Here is a 22,018-nt window from a genome sequence, read left to right on the forward strand (position 1 = left end):
AACATCATGGTCTAATAGTCAAAGATTACTGCTATGGATTCAAGTTTACAAGTAGAAAACAGTATTGAAATACAGACTGAACAATATGCCTTTGCTAGGCTTCCAAATCTGTTATGGTTAAATACAGTTTCAGCGGTTAAATGCTATTCCATTCAGGATACCCTCCAAGGCATTATCATCACTTAAGTGTTTATACTTTTTCCTGCTTTAGGGTTCTGAGATATCATTGAATTATCTTCATTTTAAAGTTTGAAAAGATGACATCCACAGAACAAACACTGACTCTGTTTCCATTCACTGATCAAACTAATTTTACTGCAGCTGTGATAACACTAATAAATGATCAATGTTACTTTTTAGCTCGTATATATGAACTGCACTGTCAGTGCTCATTATGTTTTATATCTTAAATGCCACATAATTCTAAAAACTGTGGTTGTCTGTTAATTTTCAAGTTAAGAAAAAAAAAGAATCTTTCAACCAACAGCATGGGATTACACCCAGCAGCAAACCTTCACTCTCCCAAAGACCAAGCATACAGTTGTGATTGTTGAGTGGTGGCTTTTTGCTACCACTAGGAGACCAGTCAGGTATAGTGGGATTGATCTGTGATGCTCTGAATAGTTTAGATATGTTGGACATTACAGATCAGACTTTTAAAGTCTAAAATAATAATGCTGAATTCATTAATGACTTGCCATTAGTGGATTGCTTCCTTTTATCTCCTGGGCTAGAATTTTAAATCATTCTTTTTGAAAGAAAGTGTTCTAAGTTTTGAACATTTCTTTCTTGTATTGACAGTTACACACAGCCATATAGCTGTTTAAATAAAATATATGATGCTTTTCAGAGCCAGCCATACTAGAGTATATTATTTAGCATGTATAAAAAAGCTAAGTACCGCAACTCCATGATATAGTGTTATGTCACGATCATGTCCATTTATTAAAACAGGAACTTCATAAGGAAAGTCCCAATCATTTGAGACTCCTGCCTTCACCCAGAGTTGGTGGGATCCTGGTATGTTTATAAATAAGTAAGGGAGGTAGGGAAGCACAGACACCTTTGCAGAGGGGATTCGCACCAACACTGGGGAAAGTGAGTAGTCTCAAAACTGATCCGGGACTTTCACTGAGCTGCTTTTGATGAACTGACAAGTTTATTTACATAGTTTTTTTGTTGTTTACCTTGCTAGTTATATGATAACATTATGGCAGCAAATGAATGCCATGATACATAATTTTATGCACATACAGAAAAAGCAATAAGAACTGCAAATGCTCAAGGTATACCATGGAAAAAGCAGAAAAATGTCATGTTGAAACGATACAGAAATTCAGCATATCCAACCACAATACAGCAATGACCAGCTTGATGTTTAGATATGAATTTCAAAATAAAATTTTCATATTTTGGATGCTTATGAGGAGAAGGTTAAATTCAGAAGGCAACAGTTAATGAATCTTACTATTTGCTGCATATCAACAATAATAGAATAATGTACTAAGCTACATAGCGGATGATGATCGACTCTTCTGGAGTTTGACAGAGACCCGCTGTGACAGGTCTATATTGAATTGGCGAATGCTTAGAAAAGCGAACGCGAATTCATCGATCCCTTTTAAGTGAAAGCTTACAATCCAAAACACCCTGAATAGCGATTTTGTTTACAGGGCAAAAAAAATCGCCGGGCCGGTTTTGGGAGTTCGCCATTTATTTTGCTGTGGTGCAATCTCGGAGTTGATATATTTAAGTAGGGGGGTGTGGGGGGCACAGCCCCCCCCCCACATTATATAATGTTTTAAGGTTTTTTTTTTTTTTTTGTGGACCAGCGATTTTTTTTTCCCTGGGGAAAAAAAATTGCTGTTCCGGGTGTTTGAGATTTTAAGCTTTCGCTTAAAACTGGTTGATGAATTAGCGTTCACTTTTCTAAGTGTTCGCTAATTCAATATAGACCCGCTGTGACAGAGTGTAAGATCCTGTGCTAAAACCATGAGTGGACATTGCCATATGTAATGAAAGATGTTCATCATATTAATCACTGCTGCAGTAGCCTTAGCTTCATGGGTTATATCTTGCCAAGGACAAAACAGCCAGCCAGCTTCCAAAGCATCAAGGCTCCTTCTACAAGCACAAACAGTTAGTCAGCACAAGCTGGGCTGACTAAAAAGACAAGTTGGGACACCAAGCCCTTCAAATCTTTCCTGCCGACAAAGATTACGTTCCTCTGAGGCTTCCAGGATTGATGATTGATTTGTGCTGTTTTCTTTTCTGTTCAGGAAAGTTATTTGAATTTTAAAGCTAAAATTTGTGTTTTAATGGACTGTCATGAGACTGTATTGCACTTTTAAATGATCACATTTTTTCTTGTCAGTTTACAAGTTATTTAAAGTAATTGAAAAACATTTTTCTAGAAAAAAAATTGTATTTAAAACACTTTGCCAGCCCACAAAATTAAAATAAAGTGATTATTACTGTGCTTTTGTGCTACAAAAATCACTATTAAAGACATTTTTTCTGGCTTTTGCTGCTTGTTTTCTCCAGGAAAGAGGTACCATTTTCAACTTGACCATGGAACAAACTACTGCTACTGAGGCCAGTCTTTCCTCCAGCCACAAAAAGAAAAACTTAAGCAAACAGCTTAAATGACAACAGACTAGCAATTTGTCACAGCCACAGGTGGGCAACTGCTCTGGCCATTAGCTGTTCCTCAGACCACTCTTTTTTTTTATCACAGATCCCTCTAATGTAGCACCTACAGATACTATCAGCCAGGTTAAACCACGTCTTCTGCAGCTGTTGCGGTCCACTCATTGAGGAAGGGAGAGACATTCTTATTGGTCCTGGGAGAGGGAACATGGAAGACTTCCCTGTTGTGCCAGAATGTTGTGCCCATCCCTGAGGAAGCTGCTGCTGCCGTTAATAACACTGTTGGCCCAATTTTTCCTGTCAAAAAGAAACGGAAAACTAAACCCGAATCTACTTCTCTCAAATTTTCTTAGACTGGAGTAGTTTACTGGATCTGGCTCATGGTTTAATTCAGGTTATTGTTCCTTTTTATATATGGTAGCTTCTGTTAAAAGAAAAGAGTAACCCATTTTCTTGAAGAAATTCAAGATTCTGAATCTGGATAGGAAGATAAATACACTCACTTAGACCTTTAAGTGACTCTCCCCTACTCCTTCCTTTCTGTTAATCTGGTATAATGGATAGGCTCTTCCCCATCATCTCTGCTTGTGGCCTGGTGGATGCAGATAACCTGAGGCAGTGTAGTGACTGCCTCATGTTCAGAGGCATCCACTTAAATTTAGAACAGACAACTACAGAATGTGAGAGATGTAGATACACAATGTCATTGGAGGAAAAGCTCTCACATGCACACATGAAAAATGCAAACTATGTTGTCAGTGTTACACCCAAAACACTCACTTCTACCACTTGGGACCAAACACAGAGATCTATATATGTGGAGCCACTTAAATGTAATCTACGCAAACATCCAATAGTTCCTAAAAGCATCTCTCAGTGGCCCTGGCCCTGCGCACACTCAAAGGACATCACCTCACACAACACAACTCTGAAAATCATATTAGCCCTGCTTCCAAGGTCATAAGGGAAGATACCGCACAACCCAACATTCCAGTTAGTGGGGATTCCATTGAAAGATGTACTGATGTCCCCCTTACCAGGCTAAACAAGGAAAAGATCACAGTGAGCTGTCTGTCTGGAGCCAGGATCCACCATGCACTTAGGTCTTTACACCACAAGTACCAGTATAACACAATCATAGTCCATGTGGGCATAAACAACCTAAGATGTACCTCACTGGACTACATGAAGAGAGACACGATGGAGCTCTCTGAATATGTGTCCCAGGCAGGTATGAATCTAGCCTTGAGTAGCTTCCTACCTTCACCAACAATGATGCCACAGTATCAGCAAAAAATGACTGCCTTCAAAAATTGGCTTAGGTTCTGTTGTCACAACAAAGGGATCCAATATCTGTCAACTGTGGAGACATGATTGACAAACCATGATGTTTTGCCAGAGGTGGTTTGCACTTGTCAACTCTTGACTTCTGGATACTGACAAAAATGTTATCCCCATAGTGCCTTTCTTAAGCTGTGCCAAGTTGTTAAACCTCCAACATAATAAAAAAAACACACCACCATCTAAAGGTACTACTGATCAACGTTAAGAGAATGCTCTCCCTGGAAGCACTCCTCACCCTGGAGAATTCAGACATATGTGCAGTCACAGAAACATGGTTCAGAACCATGGAGAGCACCCAGGTTAACAAAAGCTACAATGCCTCTTTCATACATTTCGATTCCTGTCAGCTCAGGATACAAAACAGAGAGAGGTGTCTCAGTGTTCATAAAGAACAAGTACACTGCTAGACTGATCCAACAACATGACTTGCTTGAGTTGCTCCATGTCAACTAACTATAGATGCAACCCCCTATCATATCCTTGCTAGCTACAGTTCCGCTAACATCAGTCTGAAAAACCACACCTGCTACCTACACCTACTGGAATCTGTTAACATTCAGCCTAATGCCATACTTATTGGTGACTTCAACTATCCCTCCATAAACTGGGAGACATATGACCTATAATTTACTTCCTCAGAGATTTTTGGACTTCATCAACAAAAACACCCTGGAGCAACTAATTAGCTACCCAACTAGGGGTAGAAATATCCTAGACCTGCTCCCTCCCCATGCATTAACTCCTCCCTGGTAAAATCTGACCACAAAATGATTTCCTTTAGTATTAAAACTAACTTAGCATCTCCATCAAACTCCAAACCCATTAAGAACTTTGTCAGTGCCAGTTACCTCAAACTAAGTGACAGATTACTAAATTTCCAAGCCCCTCCAAACCCAGTTGACACTAAAGCCTACTCTGTGTTGTACTCAAAAGCACTGTACAATCACATTCATACCTGTATAGATAAGACAGTACCTGTCCGAATCAAATGTATGATTACTGACAAAAATAATCCACCCTGGTAGACCCCTAACGTAAATAGGCTATTCAAGAAAAGGAAAACAAATCCTCTCCAAAGCCAATAAGGAAGGGACAAAACAATGCAAAAAGAACAATGCAAAAAGACATTCACCAGTCTAAACAAATTAGAGAGCTGATCCAATCTACCAAAGCAAACTATGAGGCAAAGATAGCCACCCAGGTGAAAGATAACCACAAGGCTTTTTTTAAATTATGTTCGTAACCTCAGAGGAAATGCTCAGCAATCTGCCCAGTTAATTATGAATGGCAACACTTACACCCAGCCTGAAACTACAGCAAACCTGCTGGCTGACTAGTTCAGTTCAACCCCCCCCCCCACCCCATCAGCTCTTACTACACCCAAAGAAATACTCGCAACCAACCCCTTATCTGTCTTTACAAGGGAACAGGTCTTTACTGCATTTGCTAAAGCCAAAAACACAGCTTCCATGGATCCTGACAACATTCCAGGATGCTTCTTAAATAGATTAAGACAGACTCTATCAGGCCCACTAGAAACTCTCTTTAACCACAGCCTCCAGATGGGCTTTGTCCTACAGGAATGGAGGACTGCAACAGTCTTCTCTCTGCACAAGGGGACCCATCAATTTACCCAGGGTACTTACAGACCCATAAGCTTGACCAGTCTTATCCGCAAGGCCATGGAGAGAATCATCATGGGCGTGATCAAGAATAGCATAGGAAATCTCCAAACACTGGACCAGACCCAATTTAGCATTGTCAAAGAGAGGTCTTGACTGCTTAATCTGATGGACTTTTTCGACAAAGTCGCCAGAGCCAAGGACAAGGGTACAATAGTACACACCACTTATCTAGACCTGGCCATTGCTTTTGATACAGTGCCCCATTCGGGGATCACAGATAAACTTATTGCATTAGGCATAAGCCCCTATATCACCAGGTGGATAGCAAGCTGGCTCACTGGCAGGACACGTTGTACAAACAGGTGAATCCAGTTTCGATAAGAAACTGGTTACTAGAGGTATCCCACATGGGGGCCTCTGACTCACCATATTTGCCAATGACTGTAAGCTGGGAGCAATTACATGCAAATTCATAAATTAACCATAGTACACTACTCTAAGGTTCATAGTGCAATCCTTTAATGTTCACAGTGCAATACTTAAATGTCTGTTTCTGTGCAAGGATCATTGCAATGTCTTAACCAAGTACCTGTGCAATACTAAAGTCTCATGCAAGTGTTCAGTTCAAAAAGTGTTAAAATGTGTTTCTAATTATGTGCAATATTAGTCTAGCTGCATGTCCTTGATGTAATAACTGGGTGTTACATGTTCAAATATCTGTGAAAATAGTCTATATGTTGTCTGCACACGAGTCTGGAGATAAGGAATTTCGTTCAGTTTTTGCACTGGTGTGATTTCTGAATGACAATAAAGTTTACTTTGACTTTGAATCCCCAAACAATGTTAATATCCAGCAAACAGGCCAGACAAATGACTGGTACCAAAACCATGGTCTGAGACTAAATGCTGAAAAATGTGTAATCATACCCTTTAGTAAATCAGATATCCATGCAGATTAGAATATTGATAGCACACCCCTAAAGTAGACCCACTGGTGAGGGATTTAGGAACTCAGATAGATAGTAACCTAAACTTTGATCACCAGGTAGCTATAGTAGTTTAGAAATCCTTCTGTGTTGCTGAACTTTAAGTAAAGGCATGGCATCAAGGGTGTGTCTAGCGCCAGTTAAAGATGATTACAGGCTGCACAGTATCCAGTTTTCCATATTTAGACAACTTTCCTATCCTTGCACAGCCTTTTTCATGGTGTCAGCAATCTCTCACTTGGGTGAGAGATGTGTTACACAAGCTGGGATTTCAAGAGCTCATTCAAAAGTCTTTTTTTTTTTTTTTTTTTTACTCAACCTCACAGGATTGCTTTCTTGGAGCGATAGCTAGACACCTCATTTCAAAGACCTTTTTTCCACAAGAAAATAGATCTAAGGTTTTCCACTTAGATTTCATTTACTGTGAGGGAATTCCTCAGGATTATGGGTCTCATGGTATCTGTGAGTCTCATGATACCCACTGTTGGAAACTCCTGGTGTTCTGTCTGCAGTGCGATTCTCAAACAATCTGGAAATATATCGCTGACTGATAAATATATTTCTTGGCATTTTAACCTTTCAGAGTTCTGCGTTGTCTTAATTTTGCCTGACTGAATTATTTTATATATTTTCTAGCATTGTTTTCTGTTTCTCATCTGTCCTGAAATTGCACTGTTTTCTGTGTCTCATCTGTCCTGAAACTGCATTGTTTTCTGTTTGTCACCTGTCCTGAAACTGTTTTTCACCCCCCCAACCTATTCTTGTAGTGGTGTTATAGTTGGTGGCTTTGCAGTTGCACGCTCCTACTGTAAATTCTATCTGGGACACCCCTCCCAGTCTGGTGTTCACTCTACTTAATACAGAGAGAACATCTGAAAAGGCCAACCCACTTAGATTCTTAACCTTGAATTTTTCTTCTGCTCCCCCTTCCTCTCTCCTTGCACTTTACTACTAAAAAAAAAAAAAAATTGCACTTTATTTTGCTTTTGCCTCTTCTTAAAAGTACTCAATTGTATTTATTCTGCTCCATTTATTACTGCTCGTCAGTCGCCTGATTAAATTGCAACTGTTACTCTGAGCCTTTTGGTTTAAGCACTTGTGCTCCAGACCAGTTTTACATTAAGGTTTGTGGTCTGCACTGTTGTGGCAGGACAGGTAGCTTACGTCCTTCTAAGTTGGGAACTGCTGATTGAAGGCTCAGTGTCTGTTATTCTAAAAGTGTATTAGTTCTGGTTAAGGCACTTGGGCTTCAGGCCAGTTATTTTTCATTAAGAAGGTTTGTGGTCTGCACTCTTGTGAGAGGAGAGGCTAGATTCTGCCCTTCTGAGCTGGGAATTTCTGGTTAAAGGCTTACTTGCCTGATTATTTGAACGGTTTCTTTCTGAAATTGGTGCACCTTGGTTGCGGTAGCATAGACTGCATAGACTAGATTCAGGCATCCTGAATCTAGTTTTGTTTGTATAACTTGAACACTAATCCAAGCCATCGCTTTTAGAGAAGATTCCCCTGCACCCTACTAGCAGGAGTGTGCAGTTAGAACTTGTCTGATTGAAGACTGCTGAAACAGGGCTCAGTTTTGAGCTTTTTTCCTGGTTAATTGGGTAATTTGTTTAAATCAGTTTGCTCATTTTCTATTGTTATATAAAAAAACTGCACTTTATTCATCTGCTTTTACTGTATTTGTGTTTCCTCCTACTTTATTTTGCTTTTGCTGCTTGTTCTTAAAAGTAGTTAATTGCATTTATTCTGCTGCATTTATTACTGCTTGTTAGTAGCCTGATTAAATTGTAACTGTTATTCTAAGCCTTTGGTTGAAGCACTTGGGCTTCAGACCAGTTGTTTTACATTAAGAAGATTTGTGGTCTGCACTGTTGTGGCAGGACAGGTAGCTTACATCCTTCTAAGTTGGGAGTTGCTGATTGAAGGCTTAGTGTCTGTTATTTTAAAAGTGTATTAGTTCTGGTTTAAGCACTTGGGCTTTGGGACAGTTATTTTACATTAAGAAGGTGTGGTCTGCACTGTTATGGTAGTAGAGGGTAGATTCTGCCCTTCTGAGCTGGGAGTTCCTGGTTAAAGGATTATTGTGCCTGCTTATTTGAACGGTTTCTTTCTGAAATTGGTATGCCTTGTTTGCTGTAGCATAGACCAAATTCAAACCTGCTGAATCTAGCTTTGTTTGTATAATTTGAGCACTAATCCAGACCATCTTTTTTTGGAGAAGGTTCCCCTGCACCCTAGTGGCAGGAGTGTGCAGTTAGAACTTGTCTGATCGAAGACTACTAGAACAGGGCTCAGTTTTTAGCTTTTTAATGGTTAATTTGTTTAAATCAGTTTGCTCATTTGCTACTGTTATATTTAAAAAAAAAAAAAAAATATATATATATATATATATATATATAGATAGATATATATACACACACACACACACTATGCATCGCCGCTTAGCTAGGGTTAAACTATTTCCGGCGCCATAACGTGTACTCTGCAAATTTTCCCTTAGAACTAGTCAGCTTTTTAGTTTTAGCACTAAAATATGTTCCTTTGAGCTCAGCACTTGTTCAGAACTCGTTGTAAGCACTAAATAAGCTACAAATTACTAAAGCACTCAACTTTCCGCACTTGTCTAGAAGAAAACAGTTTTTAGTACTTAATAAATAAGCACCTATCCAGGCATCTAAGGGTCAGCTCCCGGTGTTTTCTCCTGTCTACCTGATGAATCTGGGCATCTTGGGGCAATGCAACAATTGCCTCATGTACACAGACAACCCTCTCCTCCTACCACCCAACACTACAACCTGTGAGAGCTGCACTTTTATAGCCAAACTGGAAGCAAAGCTCTCTTCACCTAAGACTGGACTAGACAGTCAAGAGGAGACGGTAAACACTTGCACCACTCCACACTCATCACATAGTCCCTCAAAACCTACACCACCAAAACACACACGAAACACACACCTACATTCATGGAGGCTCTCAATAAAAATCTGCTCAAGCAACAGAGATCTCCAAAGCAGAAACGCAAGCAACCTTCACCCCCCCCAACACAACCCAAATGACACATAACCCACAAACTCAGTGTGCCACTCAACCACAGCCCATAAGGCATAACAACGTACCCAACACTCTAGTCATAGGTGACTCTATAGTCAGGCACACTGATGTTCCACTCACCAGGCAAACAAGGAGAAAGTTACTGTCAGCTGCCCATCAGGTGTCAGGATCTGCCACATAACGCACGCACTCAGGTCACTCCATAACAAGTAGAAATATGACTATCATTGTCCATGTTGGTGTGAATGACCTGAGACGTACCTCCCTGGACTACATGAAAAGAGACGTGGAGGAGTTTTCTGATCTTGTAGCCCAGGCAGGTATGGCCCTAGCCCTGAGAAGCATCCTGCCATCACCCAGAATGATACCACAGTACAAAGACAAAATGACTGACTTCAACAACTGGCTAAGCTTCTGGTGTCATTCTAAGGGGATCCCATATTTGTCTGCCTGGGATGACATGATTGACAGACCACAATGCTTTGCCAGAGATGGCCTGCACCTGTCACCCTTGGGGTTCCGGATACTGGCTAAGCCTCTTGCCACCCCTATAGTGCCTTTTTTAAGCAAGGTTCAAATGACAAATTCGCCATCTTAACAGGTACAAGCAAGCAAAATCTGAGGGTAATGCTACTCAATACTAGAAGTCTAAACCTCAAAATACATTCACTCTAGGCACTCCTTAAAATGGAGAATATCGACATCTGTGCAGTGACAGAGACCTGGTTCAATGCTCCAGACAGCACCCCTGCATTACCAGGCAATAATTCATACCTCACCTTTTGGCCACCTAACCTGGACTGAAACACTAAAGGCAGAGGCATGTCCATATTCATTAAGGATATCCACACCTCCAGGCTAGTTGCTCAGCATAATGCATCCAAGATTTATCTAAGTGCTACTAAATCTCGGCAAGACCGCAATCCAAATTGTAACTTACTACAGATCCCCCACCGTGCCCCAGGATTCCGACTCCTCATTTCTTGATACACTGGAAAATATTAGGGTACAACCCAACACCCTAATAATGGGTGATTTCAACTACCCCACTATTAACTGGCAAAACTACTCATGTACCAAGTCTTTTGCTCAATGTTTTCTGTAATTCATAAATTCCAATGCCTTGGATCAACTTATCCACACCTCCACCAGGAGCAGCAGTATCCTAGACCTGGTCATTACCAACATGGGTGACCGGTGTTTCACACCAAAGGTCAATTCCTCGTTGGTCAGATCCAACCACAAGCTAAATCACCCTAGACATCCACATCCCACCCCACTCCCCATTAAGGAAACCACCGTAAAAATTTCTCCAAAGCCAATTTCACACTTCTTAAGACAGAAGTGGCAAACTTCACGACACCCATGCAGACAGACAATAGAGGTACAACTGCTGAATCCTACACAAATGCACTTTATAAGCACTTACACAAGTGCATGGATCATGCTATCCCTAACAGAACCAAGATGCTATCCTCCAAATAAAGGAAGCCAATCTGGTGGTCCCCTGCCATAAACAAACTCTACAACAGAAGAAAGAAACTGTTGCAAAAAAAAAAGTCAAATCCCATGATTGGAGGAACTCCCTGGTCAGCCTCAGTAAGAAGCGGAGATCCCTCATAAAATCTTCCAAAGCTAGTTACGAAAACAAAATCGCCACTGATTCTAAAGACAACCACAAAGCATTCTATAGCTATGTCAAGAATCTCAAAGGCAACACTCAGATCTGCTCTGAGTTACAGCACAATGGCACTAGATATACAAAAACAACTGATATTGCCAACATCCTGGCAGATAAGTTCAGTGCTAACTTTACCCCCCACCCCCACCCCCTAAAGGGCCCATCGCTATACTGGAAGAATGCAAAGTTCCTGTAATCATGGCACAGGTAAAGAACACACTCTCCAACACCAAGAGCACAGCATCCATGGGACCTGACAACATCCACATACACTGATCACTGTAAGACGGGTATCTGAGTTGCATGTTCTAGTGGTGAGGCAACCCTGTCTCATTTGCACAGAGACCAGGTTTCCATGAGAACTAATCCTACATTTTTGCCTAAAGTGGTATGCAGGCTTACATTAAGTCAAACTATCCATCTCCTCGTTTTCTTTCCTCCAGCTAAGAATGAGGGAGGAAGGATACCCCACATCTTGGTTGTCCATAGACAACTCCGGTACTACCCTGACAGAACTAAATCTTTGAGATCTTCAGATCAATCGCTCATTTCTTGTGAGGTTAAGAGGGAGCAATCTATGTCAAAACAGACTATTTGCAAATAGCTGGCTAAGGCTGCAATCCTTTGTTGTACTCATCACAATAAAACTATTCCAAGGCGGGCTCAAGGCCCACTTTATCAGGGTCTTGGCTTCTTCTATGGATTTTTGGAAAGAGTTGAATTCTATACATATTCTAGAAGCAATGACATTGCCCTCTGTATACTTTTACAAAGCACTATAAGCTTGATTCTTTCTCTACGTCTAGATCAGGCTTTGCTAGGACCATTCTCCAGGGGCTCGTAGACTCTTCTCCTTCCATCTCCCAAATGTAGTAAATTAGGTAATCCATCCATATAGATATGGCTACTGCAGTACTGATCAATATAATGAACATAGTACCGCTGTGTAAGTAAACTTGCCATAACAGCAAATGTTTGATCACTGCAGCAGTAGCTTCCCCCTTCCTCCATTCCCTTTGTTTTTTTTTTGGTGTGTTGTTTATGCCAGGGTGTAAATACATATTTTTTTTTTTACTGTTCCTAGCATTGTCCTTTCAGAGATCAGCCTCCCTCTCTCTATTGGCAAGAATCCTGAAGGGCTTGGCACCCAAACATGTCTTTTTAGTCAGCCCAAGCTGACAGACTGGGAGCATGAAAAGTTCCCTCAAGCTTTGGAAGCTGGCTGGCTGTCATTCTTATTATGATATAACTGATACAGCTAGCAGCAGTGATCAATCAAACATCTACTGTTATGGTAAGTTTACATACACAATAACTATAAACGTATACTCCTTTTTAACTAACTCATCTGTAAATCTTAACAGCTTTTTATATTTTTTTATTTGGTTAGGTAGTTTGTATCAATCATGGTCAAAAAATTAATGATGACTGAATTTTATGTTTTATTACAGAATGCTCATGTTTTATGGAGTTGACTTTCTATATATATCAGATCAAAACTGATGTGAAATGATCTGCGGGGACTGTATGCTCAAACAGTAAGTAGCTGCACTCCTCAATCAAAGTGTCTTCCAGATGTGGTGCGACTTATACAATCACATTTTGAAAGCTTCTTGCACACCTCGTCAGTGAGAGAGACTGACACACAGAGGAAGACGTGATTCATCAAGGTACAGCAGCAAGAGCAGACATCAGTCACAGCAGACGGACAAGCAAAATCCACTTTTGATAAAAAGCAACTAATATAAAACACTGGAAATGGAAAATAAAATGTTATTAAATGCTTTTCGTCTCACTTAGTAATGGAACTTCTTCAGATAAGGGCAGCAATTCTAAAAGAAAGCACTTCACATTATTAACCAATCATTGTCCCCTCCTTATGTTTCAACTTAAACATTTAACCCTCGCATAGCTGGCATCTTGCATTTTACAGAGACCAAGATAGTTTACCTTATTCATTTCGAACTTGATCTTAGCAGCCAATAACAACCATGATCTGGCAAGTGACAAATGGTCATCGCATAATCAAGTGAGCTAGAGCTACAAAGTCTGGATGGATCAAAACTGAATGTTCTGCTGATGTTATCATGTAGTGAAGGAAAATTTGTTCTACAGTTCCTTCAAGTGCAGCCAAAAGCTTTCCAGCCCACTGTATGGAGAATCAGGTTTGCAAAAAACATTTATGAGAAAAAGATTTCATTGGCTGTTTCCTCTGGTTCTTTGAACAAAGACAATATAAAACTCTTCCCACTGGCAGTGAGAGTTTTCAGAGATAAGGGAATAGTATTTGGTGGTCTCACCTTGTCTGAAGACCCTCCGAGTCTGCTACAGCTGTAACTGAGCATATTTCATCAGTCTTATAAAATTGTTCTTTGTCATGGGCTTCTGTATCAGTGTATACAACTGAGCTTCGACTATGAGAAATCCGAGTGTAACTTGCTGCTAAAAGTACATTGCCCTGCTCACTTCATATATAATGCTGTGAAGATGGCAGCATCCATGCTGACATATGCAGTGCAACTAACTGTTTGTTCAAAAATTAAGCCATTTTCAAGCTCTGCAACTAAAAGTTTTTTTTTTTTAATCTGCAATTTGGAATACAAGCCTTCTCTAAAACAAAAACCAGCGCAATGTCTCTCCTTATCACAGCTGTTGACTGTATTATTAAAAAACACGTAGAGAAACCAAAAAGAAACACCTGAAACTTAGAACACCCAGCTCAAAAGTTCATCAAATAAACCAAATTCGGACACATTGAACTAGCACTTTCAATCACTTTTTAATACTGTGATCTTCTTCAGAAACAAAAAAATACACAGCCCACCCTTCCTTTTATAATAAAATAATTAACTAAAACAGGAAATGACATGTTAATTGATTTCATAAATGATTAAATAACATTTTGTATATGTATGTATAAACTGTTGTGGTAAAAACTTCTCATTCATAAATATAATGACATTGTTTTCTAATACTAAAATAAATATTTCTGACCTATCTATACAATAAAAAAAAATTTAAACTAATGACTTCATTTAAACCTGGGGCTCTATCTGCACCCAGTAACAGTTGCCAAAAGGCTTCTTTACATTCTAATATGTTATTTAAATCACCAACAAATAATGCTTTTTCTACATTGTCCAGAATAAAAAATTCAAACTTCTTAAATTCATTACACATCATAGCATGCCTTGATAGTACATTCATTCTATCCTCCTTCTTTATTGCCAAACAATGCTCATATATCCTACGTTTAAGACATCTTTTAGTTTTTCCAATATAATAATTTCCACATGTTGAACAAGTAGCCACATAAACTACATACTCGCTGTTACAACTGTAATATTTTTTAGCCCAAAATGTTTCTTTGGAATGTCTTATTGTTACACAGGATGAATTACTGATGAACCTACACTGTTTACAATTATTACAGCTGAACGTACCTTTTTTGTTAGTACATGGACAAATGGAACTACCCTCCTTCTCTTTTCCTGATTCCAACATATACTTAATATTAATAGTTTTGAACTTTTGAGCTGGGTATTCTAAGTTTCAAGTATTACTAAAAAACATCAACATGGTTTACACTCGTAGGGGGAAGATAAGACAACTCATTAAATAGGGATGCATTTTTTTTTCAAGAGAAACAGCATTGTGAGAAGCATTCATTCTACTGTTCCTCAATGCTAAATTTATTTTTGGGGTGCAGGTCTGGTGGATTTCAACCAGGACTTTTTTTTTTTTTTCAAACAGTGATATAAGAACCGCAGTGGAGACATTCACTCTCATTGCCCCACTCAGATTGAAACTGCAGGTCAACAAAGCTGATGATTCACAGGTTCAAAGATGGTTACTAGGTTTGCAGTCCAAGGGACCACTGAGAAGCCTAGCCCAAATTACTAGTTGCCCTCCAGCATTGTCTGGTTAGGGTTGCACAGTAGGCAAACGAGGGCTGAGGGAATCAAACCCTGGACCACAGGAACTAAAGCTCAGAGTCCTAACCCCTATGCTAAATGAACCCATCCCAAAAGCTTTTGAAGAAATCACCTAACCTTCTTGCTTTAAATCTGCAGGTTTCCTAAGTGATGAACATTTCTCCGTCCAATTCTTTTGCCAGGAGACTGCTCTCCTTACTATGAAATAAGAGGACTTAAAGACAAAGATTCATACTTGTATAATGTACACAAAGGAAAAACAATTGTAATGGTTTGTTTTCTCTTTTATAATTCAATGTGTACTCGTGTCAATATGCAAAGTGTGATGTCAATACAGTTAAAAGAGAGAGAGAGAAAGATAAATAAGAGGACTGATGCTGAAAAATCACTGCAGGGTAGAGTTGCTAAGATCAGAACTAATGCTTTCAGTTACCAGTTTGTCAAATCCCATTCTATGAGATTTTGTAACATATTTCTTTGCAGGATATCAAATCTCAAGTATTTCAAAATTTAAAAAAAATGACTGCAGGGAGAGTGCAGCTTAGTTTGCTTGTAAAATACTGTTCTTGTTCATGTACTAAAATGTGTATCATTCTTAAAGCTAACAAATGAAAACTTCATGTAGGAATATTTGGTTTTATGTGACGTGGTGAAGTGGTGCAGATATGTCTGGGGTATCCGTAATATAAGATTGGTTAATAAAATCACCTTCCTGTACAAGCACTTCTGAGATGTATTTTGTGTAACTGATTATGCAAAGGTTATGTAGTATCTTACATGACAGGGCTGCTGGTTGACCATGTGACAGGTGTCTTGATTTACTCTTGCCAGAAGCAATGATTGTCAAATCATTCCCCTTGTTAAACTCCTGTCCAAACCCATAATGTTACCATTTGGGTCATGCATTTGTGTCCCAATGTAGGCATCTGAAAATGTGGCATCTTGTTACTTCATTTACATTAACAATTGTTAGAGAATGCAGGTAACTGTATTTGATTTTGTTTTGTATATCTCTTGCCTTTCGCTCATGTAGAGTATGAAAAGGTTATCTAAAACTGTCCATTTAATCAGTTAGCAAATAATTAAAATCACTTTCTAGAAACCCAAGAAGCACACAAGTTAAAAACCACACTCAAAAACTGTTCTTACACTTTTTGATCTGTGACAGCTTTAAATAATTGATTCCGATGTTTATAAACTCTTTAGAACATTGTTCTATCTCTTATGACAGAGTTGCTTTATTTACTTATCTACAAGCTTAATCTCAGACAGTTATGATGATGAATATCAGTTATATTTTCTCCACATTTATACCTACTGTGCTTGCATTCATAATAGTCTTGGGGCTGGATTCAGTAAAGCCTACATGGTGCACTAAGACCATGTGCATGCCATGGCACAATGCACACATGATAGCACACCATTTTGTATTCAGTAAGCAGCTCTGCATGTTATGTAGAGCCGCACACACATGGTACTCATCATGGAATAACAGCACAAGCAGCTGAATTGTGTGCTAATCAACCAATTCAAGATGGAGGAGGTATTCAACAAGCTATAAAGCAATCATGTCAACTCAGTGTAGGTTTTCCCTGAAAATTCCAAAACCTATTGGAATACAGCCACAGAAGGTACTCTACACATAAACACTGCAGTTGCTGTTATACATATTTATGTGCAACAGGCACAAGTCTATGCTTCAGCTGCTGTAAATAGACCCCAGCCAAGAAGAAGGGTATTTTAACAAATCAATCCACAAATAAGCCAAAAAGGGTCCATAAAGCACTAAAATCAAATAAAAACAAAAAAAGAACCTCGGAGAGTCCACAATAAAGCGCAAGGACAGCTGTTACTTCAGGATATTCTCTCCACAGTATAAGACAGTACAGCACATAAACATCAACACATTAATGCTTAGCGTTAATGTGTTTATGTGCTGTACTGTCTTATACTGTGGAGAGAATATCCTTATTAAACATCTGAAGTAACAGCTGTCCTTACGCTTTATTGTGGACCCTCCGAGGTTCTTTTTTACTTTTAACTATTTTAACAATAACACCTGTAATGATAGCTAATAAGGCTGTCTATGTGCAAAAGTCATGGCAAAAATGCCTGTGCCAACAGTGAAGTGTAAGAAGTGCATACAGATAACAGTTTAATCCCCTAATGCAAAACCTCTGACAATAGACCAGATTAAACAGAAATTAAATATGGAACATAGTTCGTGGTTACATGTACAAGAATTAAGACAGTATATATTAAGCAAACAAGAAACAATGCAACCATCAGTAAGACAAAATGTTCCTAACCTTATAGAACATATAATACTACTAACGAATCAACCCATTACTGGAAAGGGATACTTATCATCTATTTATAAAACAAACAAAAAATAAAAATGCATAATAATGACAAAATATGGAATTATTATAGATCAGTTAATGGACATGTGCCAAATGACAGAGATAAAAAACTAATTCTTCTCTCTCCAAAGCAGACATCACTTTCATTACATTGGAGACTTTTTACGTGGCAATTCATACACAGATCTTATGTAACCCCTCATAAAATGGAACTTATGTTTAAGAAAAATATTGGCTGCTAGAGATGTGATTTATCAATAAAAGCAGACTGGCAACATATGTTCTATGAATGCCATTTGATTAAACCATATTGGGATAAAATAAATTATTTTCTGCAAATGGTATTCAATGATAAAGTCCAGATTTCCAAATCTATTATTTTGTTTAATGTACCTGTACCCAACTGTGTGCCAAGAACAAAATATGTAATCTTATGGACTCTCCTAGCTATTGCAAGGAAGAACATTACATCAAACTGGAAATCCAAAGCTTCTCCAACTTTTAAGCAATTCATGAATATGGTGTCAGCAGTATGGCAATTTGAAATGAACACTATTAAAGGAAGAACTGAAAGAACTACATCATTATACGTAGCATGGCAAAAGTAACTGAAATACTGGAGAATAATGACTGCAGTAGATTATAATCAGGAAACAATTGTATAGAAAGTCAATTATATGTCAACAATAGACACCCTTGTAAATACTTTATTTTGGTTTTAATGTTTGATATCTGTTTAGAGGTTTTAGCCTACCTTTTTAAATAATTTGTAAATACTTCATTGTCATAAATAACCTGCATTCATGTTTTCTTGTTTTTGGAAATGAATAAAAATATTAAAAAAAAAAAAAACAGTTCTCTATTTCTTTCAAAAACTTTTTATTAATTCTGAAAGTTGAAACCAGAAAAATGAATGTTTAACAAAACAAATAACGGGTTTACTATCAAAATGTGGAAAATCAATACAATTTTACACCTTTTGATTGAATTCGATTTCTAAGTTTGGTAATGCAAAATTACCAAAATATCGAAAATGGTAACCACAGAATCAACATTCCAACACAGGAAGTTCCAATGTCAAATGTCAGTGTTACTGGTAATGTTTTTACAAGAGGGAAAGCTCCCCTGTACCCCCCACACCCCCTGCATATTATATATTCCAACCCTGAGATCACACTACAGTGAGAAAAAGGGTAAACTTCCCGATCCCCACTGTAGTGTGATCCATTATCAGAACGACGAATGTACACTACCATTCACTAATGTGCAATCAAACATTTTTCAGAATGGCATTACAGAAACTGGAAAAGACACATTCAACCATCCCAGTTTCACATAGGTGATGTTCCACATTTGATAGTAAACCAAACAACGATATACAATGTCCATAACAAGATGCTATAATAAATTTAACCATTAATATTTCTCTAGTAGATCATTAAGCTTTTGCCAAGATAAATATTTAAATGTAACATTCGATGTTCTCATATGGACAGTTTGCAATTCTTTGTTACACTCTCAGCTAAAATAACAAACTCATTAGAGAGAGGAGATTTTTACTCTTCCAATTTTTTTGTAATAAATTTTCCTGGCTATAGCCAGAATGGACCAAAGGAGAGGCACTTGTGTCATTGGTATAGAATCTGGGATTGGGCATTAAATAAAATCAAATAATTTATAATAATGCAATTATCAGACCACAATACATTTTGCAAAATTTCTAAATTCTAACCAAAAGGGAATCATCATTTTACATTCTATAATCATAAGAACCCAATTTGCATCCGACATCTCCTTACATCTCCAGCATTTCATTTTCTCTGTTTTAGAAATTAAAGCAACCTTGTGAGGAGTTAAAAAATTCTGTGCAAATATTTTCAAGTATACATTTTCCAATACATTGATAAAATAGTTTTTTCTACATATTTTAAAGATATATTTTTTTATTTTTGTCTGCAAAAACTTCATTATTTTTGTTGAATAACTCCAATACAATGGGTCAGAGACTATAACAGTTCTCTTCAATAGCATGTGAACAAATCTAGCATGTACCTGAAAAATACAAGCACACCATATAGCAACATAAGAAGCCTTCTGTGCAGATAAATCTAAAGGAATACCACTCCTGTTCTACAAATACACAAGTCCTCTCACTTTCAAGTTCCCTAGCAACATAGTTACCTTGTTATGGTGTAGACTCATGCCTCTGAGCACAGTGAAGATGCAAATGAGGTGTGAACATTAGAAGTGTTGAATCAAACTTTTGGATTTGTGTAGCAGATGTAAACCTAGCATAGGCACTACCTCAAATGTTTGTTGCTAATGGATTGCAACTGTGAATGGTTACTGGGAGGAAGAAGGAATACACACAATTCAGACTCCCTTACCTGCAGTGGGTGTCAGCAAGGATACACTTACAAAGTGTACTAGTAACTGTATCAGGGTTTTAAATGGAAGCGAGCATCACACACTTCTCAGTTTCTGTTCAATAATATACAAACTGCCCTGCTTTGCTGAAAACTGTACATTACTGCCATTTAATATTATCATACATTTTAAGGACAATGGTACAAAATGCCTTTCAGACTGTATATCTGAGATCACTGCTCAGATAAGAGAAGAATGAACACAATACAAAGAGAAGACAGAGCCGCATTGCTGCAAACAATACTCAAAAGGTTGTGTAATCAATCATTGCACTAAATCTGTAATTAACACATGTATAAACAACTGAGAGTGTACAAGTGTCATATGTCTTAATACTGTGGGAGAAATGGGACTTGCCTGTATGCACAATGATTTGCATTCCTGCTGCAAAGCTGTTTCTGTGGTAAAGAGGGATAAGACACCCACACTGTGTTTTGTAGGTTCATTGGTGTGACGGCTCAAATCCAGACTTGTGTAAAATTCTGTAATGTGTGCTAAAATTTATTTTGTAATGTTGTTTGATTTTTTTTTTTTTAATAATATCTGCATGGAGTGCAGCATAAACACTGTGAAATAGATAAATTAAATAAATTTCATGTAACATACTTCTCTGTTATAGACTGCATAAATTACACCTCTGAATCAAATATGTGTGTAGCCCACCTAGTAAACACAATGAACCACACCTAGTAAACACAATGAACCACACAGTATATACTATCTGTATATCATGGCTCAAGTCCCACATTTATCTTTTAAGGATTAAACCTAATAAACACTGCTTAGATGGATAAAAAAACAAGGTAAGCTTTACCTGTCACATTTGTGCATCACTTGCCTTCACTCAAACACAGTCTAATGGCCCACAGAAGAAGCACACAGAACACCTGCAGAAAGGAAGCAGACAGTAGCCAATTTCAAAATGGATATATCGCTGCATTTTTTCTTGCAAACCCACTAAGCAGTATTGAACAGCGATTAGCAACCTTCTCTCCAAAACATTCAGATCCAGAACAACTGCAGACAATTTCAAAATGGATACATTGTATCCTGTATGGTTTGCCACTGCACAAACACACCAAGCAATGTTGAGTGGGTTCAGAACACATCCTTAATGCATATGAAAATATATAGCTGTTCCCTATCTGTTCTGTGGCAGCAGGTGTGAGTGTAGGGCTGCAATACAGGTAAGCCTGGGTTCTAATCTAGCACACTCACAATTTTATTAATGCTTGTCCACTCAATTAAAAAAAAATTAACATAATTATAAATTAATAAGTATATATTTCCGTGGAGCTTATATGAATTGTGTGTGTGACAGAGAGTGCATTGATTATTATGTTCCTGTAATTATAATTGTCTTCTCTGGCCTTGGATGGCCATCAGACCTCATTAATACTCATACACTCATGAATGTATAAACCAAGATCTTGTCAGGTTACACATACATGGTAACCCCTCACAATGTTATGTGTATTTATATATACTTAATGAGGATGTTCAACAAGCGCTTCTTCTGTAGCAAGAAAAAATCACTTATGTGGAAGAATGTTTATTCTCTAAAGCATAGGTTTGAATCCGCATTGTACAAATTAATTTTATCAGTGTGTAAAGCCACACAAAAAATGTATCAGGTCATACAATTTATACCCCCAGTGCACGTCTGCAAAGTTAAATCAGCTAACAGGTAAAGCAGCATCCAAACCAAAAACTAATACCAATTGCCACACTAATCTTCTTCATATGTTCATACTAGGCTATCTGCCCAAGGGCATTTATAAGCCTAGCCCATAGTTATGTGGCTTTCGCCACCCCTTTAGTTTGAATAAAAACTATGCCTATTATTTTGCTGTGCTTTTGCCAAGCAGTGACAATGAAGTAATCCCTGGGGTATATCTGCGATCTCCCATCCATTGGTCAAGATTCCTCTTGAACAAGGCCAGCGAGGTGCTCTGCC

At 38.2% G+C, this 22,018-nt stretch overlaps 1 protein-coding gene across 4 annotated transcripts in view; it reads right to left on the bottom strand.

The window, feature by feature from the left end:
* TFEB (transcription factor EB) overlaps positions 1 to 22,018 on the bottom strand; it is a 1,305,476-nt gene that overhangs the window by 622,443 nt on the left and 661,015 nt on the right. Inside the window, exon 1 of one of the 4 annotated variants that reach the window (XM_044076759.1) lies at positions 20,876 to 20,936. The exons of the other annotated variants lie outside the window; for them this stretch is intronic. The gene's annotated coding sequence lies outside the window, so the exon portion shown is untranslated. Of the gene's footprint in view, positions 1 to 20,875; positions 20,937 to 22,018 lie in introns of those variants that run through there. 4 annotated transcript variants of the gene reach the window in all.

Source organism: Protopterus annectens, chromosome 7.part0 (assembly GCF_019279795.1).
Source record: "Protopterus annectens isolate FY-2018-M chromosome 7.part0, PAN1.0, whole genome shotgun sequence".
NCBI lineage: Eukaryota > Metazoa > Chordata > Ceratodontiformes > Protopteridae > Protopterus > Protopterus annectens.